This window comes from Coturnix japonica, chromosome 10 (genome assembly GCF_054131305.1).
Source record: "Coturnix japonica strain WE chromosome 10, WE-NBRP24, whole genome shotgun sequence".
Lineage (NCBI taxonomy): Eukaryota > Metazoa > Chordata > Aves > Galliformes > Phasianidae > Coturnix > Coturnix japonica.
In genome coordinates this window covers 9,656,226-9,677,376 of record NC_140672.1, presented here as the reverse complement: position 1 = coordinate 9,677,376, position 21,151 = coordinate 9,656,226, and the positions used below count along the sequence as shown (strand labels likewise).

Here is a 21,151-nt window from a genome sequence, read left to right as displayed (position 1 = left end):
ACTCAGCTACTGTTTTAACAGTGCTCTACTATACTCACATCATTTCTTAGATAGAAAAGGCAGAAGAAATATCTGAAGATGGTTTAAAGAAAGAGAATATAACTGCCCTGAGCATTACACCTAGTGCTCCCTACTCTGAGAAGTGCTGATGGGGTGCAATAGGTACCACAGGTTGTGGTGGGGTTTTAAATTTCCTTCAGACAGTGGGGAGAAATTCTACCTTGACTAATGTCAGTGGCAAAACTCCTAGTGATCTCCATGGAGAATTTAACTCATTTCCTAGATAATCTGAGTAACATCTAAAAGCAGTTGGACATCAGGTTATATCAGTGTCTAATGATTTGTTCTCTACTTCCTTCAGTATTTTCAACCCAAGTTTGCATAAGTTGTGCCAGCAGATCTAAAATGTTTTATGCAACGTTCTCCCAAGTGCACCACCACTCAGTAAGCTGGTGGTCAGGCTTCTAATGGTGTTGGTAGCAGTTCTGGATCCTGATCTTTGACTTTCTTCCTTCTTGAAAATGGTGAAAATAATGGTGAATGTAGCTGCTTTGCTGACTGTAAACTGAGATACAAACTTCTTGTGCTTGAAGTTGCACATATCTGATAGGGAGTTTGCAAAGGATTTAGGAAAAAACAGAGGAAGGCTTTGTAGAGACTGTAAGAAGCTTAAATATTAAATACACAGGGCTGTCAGGTAAGCCCCCTCTCACCACAGAGCAATGTTGTAGGAGGGCTGAGGTAACCTGTCTGATAGAGAGGCCCAGAAAAGAAGTTCCTAAAGTTTTTCGATTGCACGGTGTGTGGCATATCATGTATAGAAATGTGACTTTCATTTCTAAAGCAGTTTAGTGAGTGAAAAATAAGGCATGAATTTGTTACTAGTGATATGTAAATGAGAAACAGTTGTGACCCCAGCCTCGATTAAAAGTCATTTGATTTCAAATGGGTATGGGGGGAGGGCAGAAATGAGAGCAAAAGAAAAGATGACTTGTCTCTGTTGAATCTCCCTGTCTGTGTGATCAATGGAAATGCAATAAGCCATCTACCCTTAAGGAAGAGAAACATAAAACTAAAGAAACTATTGATCTTATCTAAGGTTTTATTCAACATAAAGAAGAAGAAAAGAAGGGGAAAAAAAATCCAGACTCTCTTTGATTTTGTCTGGATTGTCCAATTGAGTCTTAGAACAGCAGTGTCTCCATTTGAAAGCTGCCTAAAACAAAGCAGTCCATTTCAACAAGGAATTCTCCTTCCTACTTCTACCAGTTTACAATCTCACAATCAAAAAGTAATCAGAAACTGCCTATCATTTCTCTCCCAGTGTGAATGCAGTCTGTATTAACTCCCTCACTGGACCTATTGCCCTCCAGGTTTGTATTACTGTCCTCCTTTTGCAGGATTTTGTTGAGCCATCTTGTCTTATTTGGTTTGCAGAATACTGAATATAAGGCTGTGCCATAGAAAGCTCTATTCAGTACAATCGGGAGCAAATATTGGCCCAAAAGAATCAAATCTGCACTGACGCATATGGATATTCTCCTAAGTTTCTTCAGTGTGATTCATTTTTAAACTGGCATAGCTCTTTGTTTTACCATATCCTATTGTACTACACTTTATTCTTCTTGATTCTTGGCTGACTAGTTAAGACGCCTGTAGTAACGTACTGCACTGGGATGTTCAGATTACTAACTGTATTCACCATCCTACGAGTTTGATGTATTTTGAGCCATGTATACATTTGCGTTCCAAAACAGATATAGTAGAAACATGGCAAATCTCAAAACTCAGCTCCGTGCTCTCTCAGTACATGTGGTGTTGGAAAGGCATTTTCCTTGACATGTTGTGCCTGGTAGAGGAGATGAAGTACTGATGTAAATAGACTTCAGCTTCTTGCTTCAAAGGGATACACGCAACAAGGAGTAACAAATGAGTTTTTAAATTATTCCAGATATTTTGACAGTACCCTTTGAAGGAGATTTTACTGGTGACGTGGATCCCTTTTTGAAGAAAGTCTTTGGGAGAGTCAAGAGAAAAAATTAATTCTGTCCAGTCTAATGCTTCTGAATGAGGGGAATTGAATGCCCCAACTTTTATTATCCGACTTGATGAGAGGGAAAAGCCATCCATTTGCAGAGATGATGGAATCAGGGAGAGCAGCACCGAGCAGAGTGGCCATACGTTCATAAGAAATTGTTGATAGTTGTTCAAAACACCTTTGAAAGGAGGATTTGGGGAATTTCAGGAACGCTCTTCCATAGAACCCATCTTCATGTTGGAAAAGTTTTTCTTCTTTTGAGTCCAACTACTCAATTCACTGAACTGGTAAAGCAAGCTAGAGGTGAGGAAAAACTGATGTTGTTTTGTTGGTTGGTTGGTTGGTTTGATTTGATTTTGCTTGCATTCTCTCCAGTCATTTACAGTAGGAGAAATTAGAGGTAAAATTGTGCCTGATGTAACGGCAGCAATTGGCAGGTGGAGCCTGGCCAGAGTAACTGTCAAAAGTCATGGCCTGTCTAACAATTAGAAGCCCCCATCTCTACAAAACTCACCCCAGATAAATTGTGAGAGTGAATGTCCCTGAAGGTTCTGTGAGCCATCTTCGTGTGAGCGAGGATGTGACATTAGTCATGTAACGTGTGTTCCACAAATCATGTGCCATCTTGCTGAAGTCTGTCTCGTTCTGTTTAGAAGGTTAATAAATTGCATCTTTTTGTTTTTCCTATGCTATACTGGCATAAAACCAAGATAACTTTCTTGTTAGTGTCACGGGTTAGTTAGATTTACCTATGCCCGTGACAGGGGAAGCCACCCCACGCCCCCCCCCCGGGGCCCGGAAAGGAGGGGGAAAAGGGGAGTGGGATAAAACAGCGACAATCTAAGGAGGAAAAACTTATTTTACTAAATATGATATCGAAATACAAGATAACACAATATAATATAATTAAGGCTAACAAATCGAACGAAACAGAGAGAGAGAGTCTCCGAAAACCGAGAGGCCTACTGTGAACTCTAGGCGACACGGCTGGAACGCTTCCCACTCTCCGAGCAGTTCGAGAGAAGAAGGAGGGCACTCCAGCCTGGGAACGAGATTATATAGAGTCCTGGTCCCGTGACTTATTGTTACTCCTGTTGTTCTCTGGGATATGTAGTCTTCTTCTGTGGACTGCACATTCAACAGAAGTATCCATACTTGACATGATGTTATGATGTGGAATACTGATAGCAAAATTACAAAATTACAAAACCATGACATTCCACCCCTTATTCTACATTATTACATCATGGTTAATATATACATATATATACATATATATACACGTATGTAAAATTGTGATAGCTAAATAGTAGAATTGCATGTAACATAACTAAATGTACAACTATAATAACTAAAATACACTACACATGCAAACATATATATATATATATAGATACATAAAATTATTGACTGCACTCCCCCAGCATCAAATTCCCTTGTGGCACACATTGAACATCCCCATCCTTCTGCATTACCCACCAAGTGCACCCAGGTCCCTGGGCGAAGACAGTTCCACGGATAGGTTTGCCCTTTCCAGAAGCTGGAAGGACCCAAACAGCTTTTCCCAACATGTTCTTTACATGTATAACAGGGACCTTATCTCCTTCTACAGTGTGTAGGGGGCTAGATTGACTAGGACCATCACGATTGACAGATCCTCTAGTATTGACCAACCAAGTGGCTTCTGCCAGATTCTTCTCCCAGTGCTTAAATGTTCCACCACCCATTGCTTTCAACATAGTTTTCAACAACCCATTATATCGTTCAATTTTACCAGAAGCTGGTGCATGGTAGGGAATATGATAAATCCACTCAATGCCATGATCTTTGGCCCAAGTATTTATAAGAGAATTTTTGAAATGTGTCCCATTATCAGATTCAATTCTTTCTGGGGTGCCATGTCGCCACAGGACTTGTTTCTCAAGACCTAATATGGTGTTTCGAGCAGTTGCATGGGGTACTGCGTATGTTTCAAGCCACCCAGTGGTTGCCTCTACCATAGTGAGTACATAACACTTACCACTGCAAGATCGTGGCAAGGTGATATAATCAACCTGCCACGCCTCCCCATATTTATACTTTTGCCATCGCCCTTCCTCCCAGAGAGGTTTCATCCTTCTGGCTTGTTTAATTATGGCACATGTTTCACAATCATGAATAATCTGCGCAATAGCATCCATGGTTAAGTCCACCCCTCGGTCTCTGGCCCACTTATATGTTGCGTCTCTTCCTTGATGGCCTGAGGTCTCATGAGCCCATCGAGCTAGAAATAATTCGCCCTTATTCTGCCAATCCAAGTCGATTTGAGCCACCTCAATTCTAGCAGCTTTATCTACCTGATGGTTGTTTTGTTGTTCTTCAGTAGCCCGACTTTTGGGCACATGTGCATCCACATGACGCACCTTTACAACCATATTCTTTGTTCGGGAAGCAATGTCCTTCCATAGTTCAGCGGCCCAAACAGATTTTCCCCTCCGTTGCCAGTTATTTTGTTCCCACCGCTGTAACCACCCCCATAAGGCATTTGCCACCATCCATGAGTCAGTATAAAGATACAGCATTGGCCACCTCTCCCGTTCAGCAACATCTAAGGCCAGCTGGACAGCTTTTACCTCTGCAAACTGACTTGATTCTCCCTTACCTTCAGTGGCCTCTGCAACCTGTCGTGTGGGGCTCCACACAGCAGCTTTCCATTTGCGATGCTTCCCTACAATGCGACATGATCCGTCAGTGAATAGGGCATATTTCTTTTCATTTTCTGGTAATTCGTTGTATGGTGGGGCCTCTTTAGCACGTGATACCTCTTCTGCTGGTGATGTTCCAAACTTTTTATCTTCAGGCCAGTCCATGATTACCTCTAGGATTCCTGGACGATTGAGGTTTCCCATCCGCGCTCGCTGTGTAATCAGCGTAATCCACTTGCTCCAGGTGACATCGGTAGCATGATGGGTGGAGGGAACCTGTCCTTTGAACATCCAGTTCAGCACTGGCAGTCGAGGTGCCAAAAGGAGCTGTGTTTCAGTCCCGACTACTTCGGAAGCAGCCCGAACCCCCTCATACGCGGCTAAGATCTCCTTCTCAGTTGGAGTGTAGCACTCTTCAGACCCCTTATATGATCGACTCCAGAATCCCAGGGGTCGGCCTCGGGTCTCTCCTGAGGCTCTTTGCCACAAACTCCAAGTGGGGCCTTTCTCTCCAGCAGCAGTATAGAGGATGTTCTTTACATCCTGTCCAGTCCGTACTGGCCCCAGGGCTACAGCACGGGCTATCTCTTGTTTAATCTGTTCAAAAGCCTGCTGCTGCTCAGGGCCCCATGCAAAATCATTCTTCTTCCGCGTTACCTGATAAAGGGGGCTTACAATGAGGCTGTAGTTTGGAATGTGCATCCTCCAAAAGCCCACTGCACCCAGGAAAGATTGTGTCTCTTTCTTGCTAGTTGGTGGAGACATGGCAGTGATTTTGTCGATCACATCTGCTGGGATGTGACGACGTCCATCCTGCCACTTTATACCTAAGAACTGAATTTCCTGGGCAGGTCCTTTTACTTTGCTTCTCTTAATAGCAAAGCCGGCTTGTAGAAGAATCCGGATTATCTGCTCTCCTTTTGTGAAAACTTCTTCTGCTGTATCGCCCCACACAACAATGTCATCAATGTACTGCAGGTGTTCAGGAGCACCACCCTGTTCCAGTACAGTTTGGACCAACCCATGGCAAATGGTTGGGCTATGTTTCCACCCCTGGGGCAAACGGTTCCAAGTATACTGAATGCCCCTCCAGGTGAAGGCAAACTGTGGCTTGCATTCTGCGGCCAAAGGAATAGAAAAGAAGGCATTGGCAATGTCAATGGTGGCATACCATTTGGCTGCTTTTGACTCCAGCTCGTACTGGAGTTCCAACATGTCCGGCACAGCAGCGCTCAATGGGGGTGTGACCTCATTCAGGCCACGGTAGTCTACTGTCAGCCTCCATTCTCCACTGGCTTTACGCACTGGCCATATGGGACTGTTAAAAGGTGAGTGAGTTTTACTGATCACTCCCTGATTCTCCAACTGGCGAATCAAATCATGAATGGGGAGCAAGGAATCCCTGTTGGTGCGATACTGCCGTCTGTGCACTGTCTTTGTAGCAATCGGCACCTGCTGCTCTTTTACTCGTAGCAGCCCCACAACAGACGGGTCCTCTGACAGGCCAGGCAAAACAGACAGCTGCTTAATGTTGTCCATGTCTACAGCAGCTATCCCAAAGGCCCATCGATACCCCTTAGGATCCTTGAAATGCCCCCTTCTGAGGTAATCAATACCCAGTATACATGGAGCCCCTGGGCCAGTCACAATAGGATGTTTTTGCCAGTCTTTGCCAGTGAGGCTTATTTCAGCCTCCAGCACAGTCAATTCTTGAGAGCCCCCAGTCACTCCAGAAATATGGATTGATTCTGTCCCTTCATGACTGGAGGGCATTAGGGTACACTGTGCACCGGTATCCACCAGCGCCTTATATTCCTGTGGTTCTGATGTGCCAGGCCATCGAATCCACACAGTCCAATAAACTCTATTATCCCTTTCCCTCCCCTGACTGAGGGCAGGGCCCCTCTATTGGTTACCTGTGATGACTGGAGCAACTCCACTGGTGGTTGGTATGTCTAGTAGTTCTTTCACCCGTGCTCGTAGTGCAGACGTGGGCTGATCATGCCACTTCCTCATGTCTTCTCCACGGTCACGTAGGTAGCGCCACATGGAAACACGCGGTGCAATCGTACTGTTGTTCTTTGCTCGAGCTGGGAAGCGTGTGCGTTTAACAGCTGAGACTTTTGATGATGCAGGTGGGGAGTAGGACTGGACTAGTTTGATCAGATCCTTCATTAGACCTGGAGGCCCGTACGAGGATTGACCTTCATCAGTTGTTTCTGATACTATTACGGGATCATTACAATTAGTTGATGGAAACAATTTCTTGCACATTTCATCTACTCGGTTTTCTAGCCGTGAGATGGCAGAAACTGCGGCATGCAGTTGGGGGAGCTGCTGATCGGTGGTTTGAAGCATTATAATCAGCTCAACAACTCGGGGCCATCTGTCCACGAATCCTTTAGATCCTGATACCAATGACTGTGCAATTCTCTCTGGTGCTGTACTTGTGATTTTCTGCCACATGTCAGGATCGGCCCTCACTCTCTCAGGGTCAAGTTCGCTTGGATCAGGGCTGTACAACATTTTCGCCATGGCCAATTCCCTCAGGCGCTGAATGCCTTTTTGGACGGTATTCCAACTATCAAATTTAGGCTTCAAAGCATCCTTATAGGGGTACCTTTCTCTCACGGCTTCTAACAGCCGCAACCAGAGAGTGGCAGCTCCATCCGAACATCTGCTAATCCCTCTGTCGATACCTGCATCTTGGGCAATGCTTCCTAGTTGGCGAGCTTCATTACCATCTAGAGACAAGCTGTTGGCCCCGTTGTCCCAGCAGCGAAGCAACCAAGCAAGGATACCTTCATCTTGACGCCGTGTGAACTCCTTTCTTGAGCCTTGGATTTCAGTCAGCTTCAGAGGTCGACAGTAGGTGATTTCCTCCTCATCATCAGTCTCTTCTTCATGCCTCTTGGTTTTTGCCTTTGCTTTTTTTGGTACTGCTCCATGCCCGGCACCTGGGTCTTCTGCTGGCCCCCCCTGTGCTTCTCCTTCTTTTCGTTCTAGACGCATGGACACCCGTTTCCATTTCTTGCCTTCCACAGGGGCAACTGATATTGCTACTGATGCCTCCTGTGACTGATCAGAATTAACTTGGGCTTGAATCTCAGATCGGAAACTCTCTCTCTCCAGAATAGTATGATACAAAGCACGGTATGCATAAGCCAAACCCCACATAAGGTTTACCTCCTTAGATCTCTGACCCAAATACTCACTTAATTTCTTAGGGTCCCTTAGGTGTTCAAGAGTGAAATCCCATGACACTGCGGGTCCCCATGCTTCTAAGACTTTTCCTAAACCTTTCCATATTCCCTGCCAGTCATCATTCTCTGGTTCTGGAGGAGACTTCCGCATAGAACGAATGCATAGGAACATATATGCATGCATTGATAGTGATAACATGAATGCAAGTATGAACCCTATCTCAGTTATTGAAAAGCGTGTGGAAATCTGAGAGTACAACCTAAATAAAAAGGGTTTATTTAGCCTGTACAATGAATTAAACATGGTGGTGTTTGTAAAATTGCCTGTTCCATCTGGGATGCAAGTATTTGTAAAATTGCCTGTTCCATCTGGGATGCAAGTGTTTGTAAGATTCACAATTCCATCTGGGGTGTAGATGCCAAAATTCTGACCATACCACATCTCGTAAAAGTACCAGGCAGGTGTCTCCATCAGTATCCACCTTACTAGGCTATATATCTGCACAATTCCACAACACCAAATTATGGTGTTAATAGTTGACCAATACTTTAAGAAGATCATAATTGCTTTCAATCCCTTAAACAGAGCAACTGGGATGAAGAGTGGATTCATAGCTGGAAGGCTCTGTAAAAGTCAGAGCTAGCTAGCTTTGCTCTAAGGGAGAAAGAAATCCCTTTGTTTTCTACACAAAAGTTAGATAGCAGTGCTGAGAATGTACAGCAGCCCTTAATGTTGACAATTTGTCTGGTATTTCAAGGTCACGTTCTCCGTGAGCAGCTACGGAAAGATAACACTCCCAACACTCCCGTAACGAAGCTCTTTAAGAGCAAAGAGAGAGTTGTTCTAAAAGCTAAAAAGCTCTATGCCCGCATTCTCCACCAAAAAATCTGTCACGGGTTAGTTAGATTTACCTATGCCCGTGACAGGGGAAGCCACCCCACGCCCCCCCCTTGGGGCCCGGAAAGGAGGGGGAAAAGGGGAGTGGGATAAAACAGCGACAATCTAAGGAGGAAAAACTTATTTTACTAAATATGATATCGAAATACAAGATAACACAATATAATATAATTAAGGCTAACAAATCGAACGAAACAGAGAGAGAGAGTCTCCGAAAACCGAGAGGCCTACTGTGAACTCTAGGCGACACGGCTGGAACGCTTCCCACTCTCCGAGCAGTTCGAGAGAAGAAGGAGGGCACTCCAGCCTGGGAACGAGATTATATAGAGTCCTGGTCCCGTGACTTATTGTTACTCCTGTTGTTCTCTGGGATATGTAGTCTTCTTCTGTGGACTGCACATTCAACAGAAGTATCCATACTTGACATGATGTTATGATGTGGAATACTGATAGCAAAATTACAAAATTACAAAACCATGACAGTTAGATAAGAGCCAATAGTTTGTATTTCGGAGATGGAAGTACTTAAATGCTGAGGGATAAAAGGACGGAGCTGCTGATAAACGGGTAGCAGAACTGGATGAAAAGCTCTGCATCCTGGCCCCTTATACAGTAACTGCAGAGATGAGAGTCTAATAAATGGGAAGAGCTGCCATTATCCATCCCCTGTAACCTGGCTAGCATTTACTGAATTATTTTATACAAGTAATGAACCAGTGAATTGCCGTGAAAGTGTGGCAGAAATAAAGCAGTATGCCAAGATGAAAGCCTTTCCTCTTGCTACTCTTTCAGAGGTGGACTGCTCTGGTTTGACCCATTTCTGTCCAAAATAACCAAATTGTTACTAATACATCATTTGTCCCTGAAATTGCAGTTCTGTTTCTTTATAGTTATCTATAGGCAATGAAAGATTTTCTTTATCTTCCTTATTATTGCGTATCACATATTATATTTCTGTGGAATTTTTATGTATGCCTTATTCATAAGCAGTTTATTACAGTCGATAGTCAGAAATTGGGTTGTTTTGAGGGAGTTTGCAGTCGCATAACGTTGTCTTACTGGCATACAGAAGCAATGATATTCTTGTATATCATTCTTGTAATTGGATGCCTAGTGCACAAACTTGCAAATAATTTTAATTTGGACTCATGCCAGTATTCAGGCACCAACAGAAATGGTTGCAGCAATGTTCTTGCCACAGAGCGTATTTGATAAGTACTTGCAGAAGGGAAATGAAAAGAGATGGAGTTTATTCTGGGCTTTCTGATGAGCATTCCAGTAAATTGTTTACATCATCTTTGAAATCTGAGGCTTTTCCTATTTCTGGTTTCCATTGTCTCCCATGTTTTACACTTTTCCTAAGTATGAGTAAGTTTCACAAGCATCCAGAAGTTTCTATCCAAAAAATCATCTCTAAAACGTGCATCTAGTGAACCCTCTGAGGCCTGGGCACGTCATTCAAAAGCAGATGCTAAGAAATATAGAAGAATGTTTTTTTGTTTTTTTTTTTCTAAATAGTTCTGCTTCCAGTTCTGGTCCAAAGTGATTCAAATTGGAAGCAGCTGTAATTGTAAGAGAAGTATAAGAGAAAAACAAATAGTTATCTTGTAGTAATCTAAGGAGTGAAGGATTAAATTAAGGTTTTCTGCTCATTGTGTTTTCTTTAGTTGTTGCCCATTGCAAACGTTTGCATCCTGTTTTCCGTATTTTCATGCTCCTTTTGTGCCCACCAATCCTTTTCAGTAAATTGTGATTCAGTTTTCAAGATATTCTAATGGTACCTTTTAGTCTTGACGATTTCACTTAATGCAACGATATAAAGGTTAATGGCATTTAGGAAATGAGCAAAGGCACATGGGAAAGAGCAAACCAACCAGGAGACGGTGAGCATTCATCTTCCTTGGATGGCCAGAGCAACATAATGATTAGTCTGCAAGCACAGCACCAGGGCTTGTGGCTTGCAGCCACAAACCTGTATTTTCTGGTCCTCTTAGGCTGGATTGAGTCAGATGAGCAAAGTCTTGGATGAGAACTCTCCACGGACTTGGCAGAAAAAATGAGTGTTATATCCTAACTCGGATTTTGTTGATATAAACAAAAGGAGAAATGTATATGGCCTTGAACTACAGAGAAATGAAAAATCAGCTGACTTCTCAGCCTTTTGGAACCAATTTCAAAGCTGATCAAATAGGATCTCGACTTCTCCAACTCCTAAATAAACAGAGTAGCACAATCTGAGCCCTTTGGAAGTAATAGCATCTTAAATCAGTTCCTTTGTCTCTGTTGTTGATAGATTATCGAGGGCTGTCTGTCAGTGTAACTGGAGAACAGGTTCCCTCCCTTGTTGTGGTTTGTAATTGCTTTGTGTTTTGTTGTTAGTGGTGTTTTTTAGGTTTTGTGTTTTTTTTTTTTTCTTCAGCACAACAGAAAGTAATGATGGGATGAGGTCATTGTAGATCTGACTTTGCAGAGTTGGAAGCATCTAGTTCTGTGGAGGTACACTAGACATGGATGTATTTGGAACAGCAAAGCAGAGCCATCATGTGCTCCCCTCTTTCTCTCAACTCTTTTCCACTACTGTATATAATCGATCAGTTGCTGTAGCTCTGATGTTTACCACTTCTGTTTGGGGCTTAGTCTTAAAGGGCTTGTTCCAACAAATCCCTGCGTTTCTTTCCTTTTACTTGCAAATGATGTGAGCATCTCCTAGTTAGCAGCTGGTTTATTTGTTAAACCAAGGAACACAGCAGATTCTGTGGGACCCAGGAAAGGAAAACAGATGTTACCTTGATTCTGTACATTTCTGAATGCTGATATTTCTCTTTTTTCCCCTTCCAATATACCATAAACAGCTGATACCTGTTTTGTTTGTTTGTTTTCTCCCTCAACTACTTCTAAACCTTTCTAGATGCTTGGTTGCAGCCCAGTCTTCCCATACTCTTGGGAAGAAAGGTGGTAGTAGGTACAGATTGGAAAGAGTTATCGAGCTGCTTCCCTAGAAGCTTTTTTCTTTATTTCCCTAGGAAATAAAAAGCCAGACTACATGGAATCAGAAATGCAAGTATTCAGTCATACCCATTTTCTGGGAGTTGTGGATGGGATTAGATCGAAGATTCCCAGGTGCTGACATTGCAAACCCAGACAACTTAGATGTTAGAATCAAAAAATTCATTTGCAATTAATTAATTTATGGTTGCATGGAAAAGATGCTGCACTTTGGATGAAATGTTACTCTTTCTGAAGCCCACTGAACAGTTCTGAACGGTGCAGCCTTGAATATAAGTGGGATTTAAGTCTGCTAATGAAAAGAACTCTTGGGAAGGATGTGAGACAGAAAAGCAAAATTCCTAATGAAAACTAGCTGTAGTATTCTGGCAGTGTCTCTTTAAAAGTCTAAATATCATTGCACATCATCCTTTCAAGTTTTCAGTGGAATTACAGCGGCTAGGTTTTTGATTTCTGATGTCTCTCTTGCTTGTTAATCTGGTCCCATGTGGATTTATTGTACAAATCTATTTGGCAGCTGAAAATTGCCCTTTGATGAAGCTCATAGTCTAATCATGAACTCCTCAGGCATGGCAAATAAGAATGGGAGGTTGCAAAAGCACAGGCTAGAGGAGCCACGTTTGTCTTTTACTCTGCATGGATTTTAGAAGCATCTAAATTTCAAAGTCTTTTATACACAGGATTTTCTGCGAAGATTGATTTTTACCCCTCTTAGCATCATAACATTTGCCATGCTGGATCAGACCATTGGTCCATATGATCAGGTATCCTGTCTCATACAGTGTTTGGTTCCTCGTGGCTCCTAAGAGAACAAAACCAGGCTGTAGTGCAACTGATTCAATTACACTAAGACATGGAAAAGAAGAAATAATCCTACCGGCCCACCTGACCTGCCTCCTTTCTGCTTCATATGCTGCAGCATGAGGCCTGATTATTTCGAGGGTGTGGTAATGATAATGAGCAACTTTCTCTGTTGATAATTATGGCACTTTTCTGTCCCCTTTCGTAATATTTTCCCACACGGGATTTCCTGCAGCAGTGAACTCCACTAGTTCATACTAGTGATATTAGTGGTATTGGATATGCTGTCCAATATTGAATGTAAACTATATATTGAAATTTAATCTCACTTCCTCCTCCATTCTGTCCCTCCACTGATTTCTGCACTGTACTTCTCACAGCTGCTGTAGCTCCCAGGTTCTTTAATCTGCTGTTCTCTGCCACATCCACTGTTGTCTTTATTCATGGATGATCCAATCGTAGGTCCCTTGGTCTTGTCAAAAAGAAATCAAACTAACTCTATTCATTCTTGCCAACTTTGAAATCTGTAGGTGCATCCTTTCTTCTTCTTTTTTTTTCTCATCCAGTTCTTGTCTCTTTGGTCTTTCCTTTTTTATGTTCCCAATTGAGATTTATATTTTTTTTTCATATGTGCTAAGCTCCTGTACTGATAGCATTGTCTTTCCTCTTTCCCTTCTTCCACAACACTTATTTCAGCTTATGGTCCCAGAAAGAACCATCAGCTCTTCTGGTTTTGACCTCCTATACTACATAGGCAGCTTTGTACCAAACCCTCGTGTTTGTGTAAGATTTTTCATAGAAGAAAGAATTCAGACTGGATTTGAGAGCATCACATGATTGGAAATCCATCTGGTCCCCTGATATTTTGTTCCAGGGATCAGAAAGTGCTAAATATTATTTCCTTGTACGAATTTGAATTCGTCTGCCTGCTATTTTCAGATGTACTCTAGTTTTTTCTCTGTTGGTTTAAAGAGAGATTTAGTAACTTGCAGGTTCTTCTCTTAAAAATACTTACAATGCAACCAAGTTACCTTTCTGTTTTGATAATTAATTAAAACAGGCTGAATTCTATAATAGTTTGTATGAGAATGTGCAGGTAAGTACCTCTGAATTAGCTAAAGGAGCAAGTGGAAAGTCCTGTGCTAAACCACATTAAGCCACATGTCAACACTCTGAAGCAGAATTAAGGTGGCCTTAATTAAATTTGGCTTAACTCATTTCCAAAGTAAATTAAACCAAACTGAATTGCAAACACTTTAATTCTGAATAACGGAGGAGAAATATGTGTTTCTGAATGTGATAAACTTACAGATGAAAGAGGTTGCTTGTGCTGGGTAATCTATGAGGCAGAGAAGGCAATATGTTTAGACATGATATTTCTGGAGCTTCATGGCTTATCTTTAGGTAAGAGGCTCTGTTGTATACCACATATGGATGACAAAGAGAAACCTGCTATATTCTAATTTTTGTCCAAGGAAGAAATTTTTGATGCATGTGATGCCAGATGGTGGCTATCTGCAAGTGAAGATGCATGGTCAGAAAAGAGAAATTACAGCACACAGCCTATGGAAATGCAGACATTAGGGACAATTAAAAAGTGATTCACATACATACTATAAGTGGGGACAGATGAGAGGTGAACGAGCTGAAGACAGTAGAGATCAAAGAAGTTGTTGGCTACTCATAGTTGTGAGAGAAGGAGAATTTGGAGACATCCAAGTGCTGATGTTTTGCAGTATTTCTTTTACTCTCAGACACTCAAGACAGGCAGCTTCTGGAGTATAGAATATTAATCTTTGATGAATAGCTGCTGAAGTGAGACAAGGAATCGTTAAAATATTTTCAACCAAGTAATTATCATAAGCGAGTTCCACTTAGAAAAATGGACAAAGGAATAAACAAGTGTAAGTGTGATTTGGCGTCACACTTTCTTCTTAAAGCAAACAAATATGATACCAAGAGGAGCTTAGATGATGCATGTGGAAATGAGTGCAGTTGTGTGTCATGGGATACGTACGGTTCTTGGTGAAAAGGAAAGATGTATTATTGTTATTATCTAACAACTTTTTAGAGCTGAAATTGAGAGAAGGAAGAAAAGATGGAAAGGTAATGGTTGTGTAAATGATGGATAAACCGAACTGCTTTCCAGTGGTCATAGAGGAGAGTGGTCATAGAGACTTCTGTCTAGGTGTTATGTACCTGAGATTTTGTGTAGGCAGCAGTAAATTCTATTACAGATTCCGAACATTACAGATGATTATTTTCTAGTACAAAAGATGTTGTATCCAATATAGCTCTATTCTGGACCACACTATGATAGGAAAGGGTGAAATAATCTTCGGTGTGAGAGTTGGTGGTTACCTAGACACCAGTGATCATGACCCAATTACGTTTAATAAGGGCAGAGCGCATCATTTCTATTAACATGTGTTCATGTATGTTTTTCCCTTAATATGGGATAATAGTCCAGGACTGAGGATGTATTATAAATAAAGCAGACCACAAGAGGAAGAAAAAAAAGATTACGGAGGTATTATAAATTTTAAAACCAATGTTTTTAAAATAGATTCTGTTACATATCCCAAAAAAAGCTTAATCAAGAATTGAGAACACATTTAGTTAAAACCCATCTTGGTATAATAGTAAAGAGAAGGTGATAATTAGAGCATAGAGGACAGTGAATCATAACACTGATGAAGAATCTATGTAATAGATGGATTGTCAAGAGGTGGATTTCACTTCTTTTAGTCTGTTTCCTTTTTGCCAGTACTAATTGTTTACTAGAGATTCTGACAGATACGAGTAAACAGTGGTAGAGGCCATTTACCTAATCATGATCAAGATATTCTGAGGTGAAAAATGCATAGGTTAATTCTCTGTGAACAAAAGAAAAAGGGGAAAAAGGGTATCAGCCAAAGTAATGTAGGAATTAGATGTGGGAAGCTAAGAAAGTAACTGAAAATTCATGGCAATTGCTACTAAAGACAGTAAAAAAGAATTCAATGCAATGACTGGAAAAGAAAAAGCTATTCTTCTTATGACGTCTGATCAGAAATGTAACCTAAAACCCAAGGAGTTCTTTCTGAGAAGAGCCGCCTGAAGCCTGGTGTACTTCACAATTAAGTTCTGCCTTGGATTAAATAAGTTTTTCCCAAAGTATTCCTAACCAAATCTCTTACTGCGTGCCACCTCTTCTTGGCTATTGCGAAAAGTTTCCTTTGGTGGTGCTGGAAGTAGCAGGTGAACTTACACAAGAATACTGAATCAGAGATTCACTCAGAAACAAAATGAGAAAGGCGATTTTCAATGAGTTTGAAAACGATATTGCAAATGAGTCTGTGAGAGGAGTACAGCTACATACAATGGGAATAAAAAGCCCTGAAACACTGTCCATTTTGCAGTAGCTTATTCCTGGTAGAGATGACTTCTTTTACTAAGTAGGGTTTTAAGTATGTGTATGTTTTTGCCACATGATCAGAAGGACGGTTAGCATCTCAGTGGGAAGTATTCCTTTAAAAGCTGATGGCCAGCAGGCTACAAGTGGAAAGACTTGTTCTGACTTGGAGATAAATATAAAATGCTGTTAGCTTGTGAGGGAGCTGAGAATTGAATTAAGTAGTTTATTTGATTTGAAATGCTAATTCTGTGTGAAAACAATGGAGGACCAGCACTTGTTAAGATATTTCCTCTGCCGCTTTCTTTTTCTGTTATATTATGCCTTCAATTCCATTGTATTATTGTCTGTCTTGTGTTCTTTTTCCCAGCATTGAGAAGTAATAGAGTTGGATCTGACTTGTCATCTGGGTTGGGGAGAATGGGCTGTACAGCCATGTTGTGATGGCCCAGGGCATGCATGCATGCATCGCCAATTGGCAGTGATGGGAAAAAGGGAGACAGCTCTGTAACGCAGCATAAACACGCTTGAGCAACACAATACCTTGCTCACAACCTTCAGATGTCCTGCACCTGGGTGAACAGGCACCTAAAGTCAACACCGTGGCCAATACTACTGCTTTCCACCAAAGATGAAAGCACTGGATGAGCTATGTGATGGGCTTTATGTTCCCTGCAGTCTGATGGCGCATAGGAAGTTTGCAGCAGGCAGCTGGACACCATTTTCCCAGTGACCTTTTGCGAGCAGCCCTCTTGTCTTTTCTAGTGAGGGAGAATGAAGTAAATGGAGTCTGAAAACAGCTCAGACTGGCTCTGAAATAGTGACCGAAAGGTCGCTTTTCTGATCAAGCCATTGTCTTTGGTGATTGGAAGGGCTTCCAGAGGTCAAAGTGCTGAAGTTTTTCTAAATCAGGAATGCTTTCATGAGCCCCCGTGTGCACTGAAATGGCTGGAATTTCTGCTGGTTCATCAGTTGTAGGTAAATGTATTACATAGGCTGAATATCTGCAGCAAGCTACAGCACTGGTTCTGTGGTTTCATGTATTTGATCATCCCTCGCTCACATCAAATCCTTTAATTTGTGAAGCCTGATGTATGATTATGCTGGGGAGTGATATTAAATGTCAGCTTTGAAAATGGGCCTTGTCACGACTAATACGAAATTCACTCCTGTTGTTAATTTAATGAGATAGAGTGACATGCATCATACATTTATTAAATGACCATAATTATATTTATATTAATGCCAATCTCTGCCCAGGAGAGATTCAGGCCTGGCGTAATGGGACGTGTTCATAATGCAGAAGATCTCTGAATATAGATACAGTGAGAAACTCAGGACTGTAAAACCAAGGCCATGTTGTAGGCTGAGACCGAGTAGCTCTGAGATGCTTGGACAGCATTTTGGGTGGGTGAGGCTGTGAGCTTTGATGGAGGTACATGATTAGAGCTCGTGTCAGACCAACAGCTTTTTGGTTATTCCACATGCTGCAGGATTGGTTGAAATTCATTGAGGTATTGACTTGCTCTTAAATGTAATGCATTTGTATGTTCATTCCCTTTAAAAGGTCAACGAAGCAACTTGACAATTTTTAAAGGTAGCCTGCTGTGTCTGAAGTATATTTAGTTTCATGCTGTCTTCTCTGCAGGATATGATATCGAGTTGTTCTGGTGTTATACCGAGCATGTTGTGCATCGTTATGTAGACAAGATCATTGCTCAGACCTAGGAAACAAATAAGAATTGAATTTTTTTTCCGAATCTTTTTTTTTGTACAATTATGTTGTTTTAGGAAAATGGCCCTCGGTTATTGCTCTGGTTTCTTCTATCTGGTTGCATCAATTTCCTGGGAATAAACCAGATTTCTGGGACAGCGGCAGCTCTGCTTGTTGCAGGAGGCAAGAGCAGCCACTACTGAATTCAGTAGCTCCTGTCTGTTGCTTATGCTGATAGTGTCCACTTCTCCTACGCTGCATACTGATGTGTCCCCTGTCTTCACTCTTCTTGTCTGTCACTATAAACAGAGGGGAACAAAGTTGACAGTGTTGGATTGAAGGGCTGTAAGTGGTTATTGATTCCCAGCCTTCTCGCATGCATAGAGGTAGGGTATGTGTTAGAATACAGACACGAGCACACAAGTGGCAATGGCATGTTACTGCCACTGAGTTATGGGATGTGCATAATTGTTCTTTTCAATGCAGTAGCTAGGGGAACATCTGTATGCACACTAGAGGATGTGTTTGTGTGCTGCACTTGGAAGAAGTTGTGCCCAAAGATGTTTGTATGCATGCATTTATTTCTGGTTTTAGGCAGAACACAAAAGGTGTGCAACTGACATGCATATTTATTGCTTTAAATACATGTCTGTATTTTGTGCATCTATGCATAGCACATGTGGCTACCTTAAGGTCTATATTTTCTACGTACAGCTAGAATTATGTTGTGCTGTGTGTCATTCCTCTGTCGTATGACACTGTTTCATGGCTGTCAGTGGAAAGAGAAAAAGGAAGGGATGCATAACTCACCCTTTTGGCCAAACCATTCTTGCAAAGCACTTGTGGGAGCCTGGATTATCTCGTGAAGGGGAAAGGAAGTTCATTTCTAAATGAAAACTGAAAACAAAAGGTACACAGCAATGATGAAGTTCAGGTTTCATTAGCTTTTGATGTCTGTTCACAGGAAAAAAATCATGTTTCCTTGGTGACCTTTTAATAAATGCAAAGCTAGGTGGGAAATCTGTCCTTCAGTTCCTTTGCATTTGTAACTAATTAAAGGTGTGGAGTGTGGTGTATAGGATTGCAATGAAGCCTGATGTCAGGCAGCACACTCGCAGTGCTGGGGTCTATGGATGTGTGCCTTGCTGTCCTGTGGGCTTCCACGTGCAGAGGAGATGGATGTCTTCTAAGGCTGTTTCGCATCTCCTCTTCTAGCTGAGATTGGAGCAGAAGGGTAAGGTGGGCTCCTCACACTGCGCAGCTCAGTTCTTATATGTATTGACACAAAGGGTGCTAAGGTGGTGGAAAGCAAAACAAAGCAGGCAATTGCTGTCAGTACAGGCTGTCTAAGCTGGTGTGACCTACTGCATTGTAAAGTGAGGGGAAGTGCCTTATTCCTTGTAAAGTATTTTCACTTCTGTTCATCCAGTGTTCATCAAGGTGTTGGAAGGAACGCAGCACATGTTCCTTGACTCTTCTACAGCTTTTTAGTAATATCTTTCTCAGCGTAGGTGTTGCAGAAATTAAACCAATCTGGTTACATTTTGTGGCATAGGAAGACAGGATAAGCAAGGTTTGCCACAGCAGTGGGTGTTAGAGAAGCTGCTGACAGAAAGCAGAAAAGATAACAGACAGAAGTCAAGTCAGCTTCCATTTAAATACCTTCAACCTCTTGATTCAGAGATACAGTGTGTAAATGGTGAATTGTTTGTCATGTTTTTGATACTCACTGCTTCTGGACAGACATTTGATCTCAGGGTATTCAGGTAACGTTTTAGTGTCTGCCCTTAGTTGGTGTAGCATGAATGATGTCTTCTGTGAATTCATTGGTAGAGAGGAGGAGGAATATTAGCAGAATTTTCTGTGTCTTTTTGGAATAATCTTTAGTGATGCTCTCTGGAAGAGAAAACCTTAGATTTCTGAGTCTGTGTGAAAACATTCAGAGATGAGGGACAGCCCAAAGAGGTGTTGGTTTCATACTGATAAGATCTGGTGTGTTACATGCTGACATGCATCATAAGAATGAGTAGCACCTGACACTTCTGGGCTCACTCCAGATATATAAATGCAGTCCACTTAAGGCCAGGTTGCCTTTGCTTGAGATTCTGACTGGTTGGAATAAATGGGAGTGAAATTTTGTTTATTTCATGTACATTTAATAACACACATTTCAATCCCCAAGGTGCTTCATCAAGTACCCTACTCTTCTCAGTCAGTTCCCCTGATTTCACATGAGGATGTACAGCTGTGATAAGCTGAACTGAATGTGAGGTCTCATAACTCTACAATTTAAACAGTAAGAAGCTTCCAGAAAGGCCAAATCAGTCACTGAAGACCTTCTTTTTAAGACAACCAGAGCAGTCCCAATACAAATCATGTTTTACCCATATTATTTCTGTGTCCGTGTTACAGAGACTTGGCACAAGCCCCAAATACATCTCATTTATATATACACGCTTGACATTAACTGGAAGGGGGAGACTGTGGAAGTGGAGAAAAGACTCATAAAACCTTTAATTCTTGCAATGGCACGTTGGCACTTTTGTGTGCCACAGCTCAGCTACTTGTTGTATAGAGAGAACTCAGCCTATAGGACTGTGTAGGATTTGCATCCTGTTTAGAGGGGAAAGCCAGCAGCAGAGTGCATGGAGAGTACATGCCTATGGTTTTTGAATTACACATTAAATGAGTGTTTGTTCCGCTGGGCTGGGTTTGTGCAGTTAGTATTCGTGGGTGCAAACTACAGACTGTGGAAGACTACAATATAAACATGAATGTGGATACACGTGGGTGTGGAAGACAGTCCAATGCATGTTCAAGTGTGCACCAGTGTGTCTGATGAACGTGTAACTTTAATTGTGTCTTTATGGATGGTTGTTGTTTGTTGTAATGCTAGAGTCTTAGAAATGTGTCCCTGTACATCTGTGATCATGTAAATGTGTGTGTATGCACAGATCTATATAAATGCCTGATGAGAAGTGCTCAGGGTTTCCAAGTAGGAGATAACACAGTGTACCAAAATCAGCGGGAAACTCCAGTGCATTCACATTCAGCCATCATTTTGTTCTAAGAAAATGGGGATTTTCCTTCATGAAAGAAGAGGCACAAGTGCAAAAGGGCTTTTGTGGCACTGACTGTGCAGCTGATTGTCAATCTGAGACGGAGGACTTTCCATACGTGCCTTTTTCTTTCACTTACCCTCACAGATGTGACCTCTGGAAAGAAAAGCTAATAAAGCCTTTTTCCCCCCACAGAGAAACACACATAAGAGCTTGGCAGAAACTGCCATTTCTTCAAAGTCATGTCTAACAATTTTTCCACCAGCACCAGCTCTTCCTTTTAGTCTCTGAAAAGAAGGCTTGCCAGTAAAAGTCCAGAAATAACTTCTCTCACTAGAACCCGTGTTTGCCAAC

The 21,151-nt window shown here is 41.8% G+C and overlaps 1 protein-coding gene across 1 annotated transcript in view; it reads left to right on the top strand.

Moving 5' to 3' along the window:
• The window catches only part of LOC146759270 (cytosolic carboxypeptidase 4-like), a 168,109-nt gene that overhangs the window by 4,923 nt on the left and 142,035 nt on the right, over positions 1-21,151 (top strand). The window lies entirely within an intron of this gene.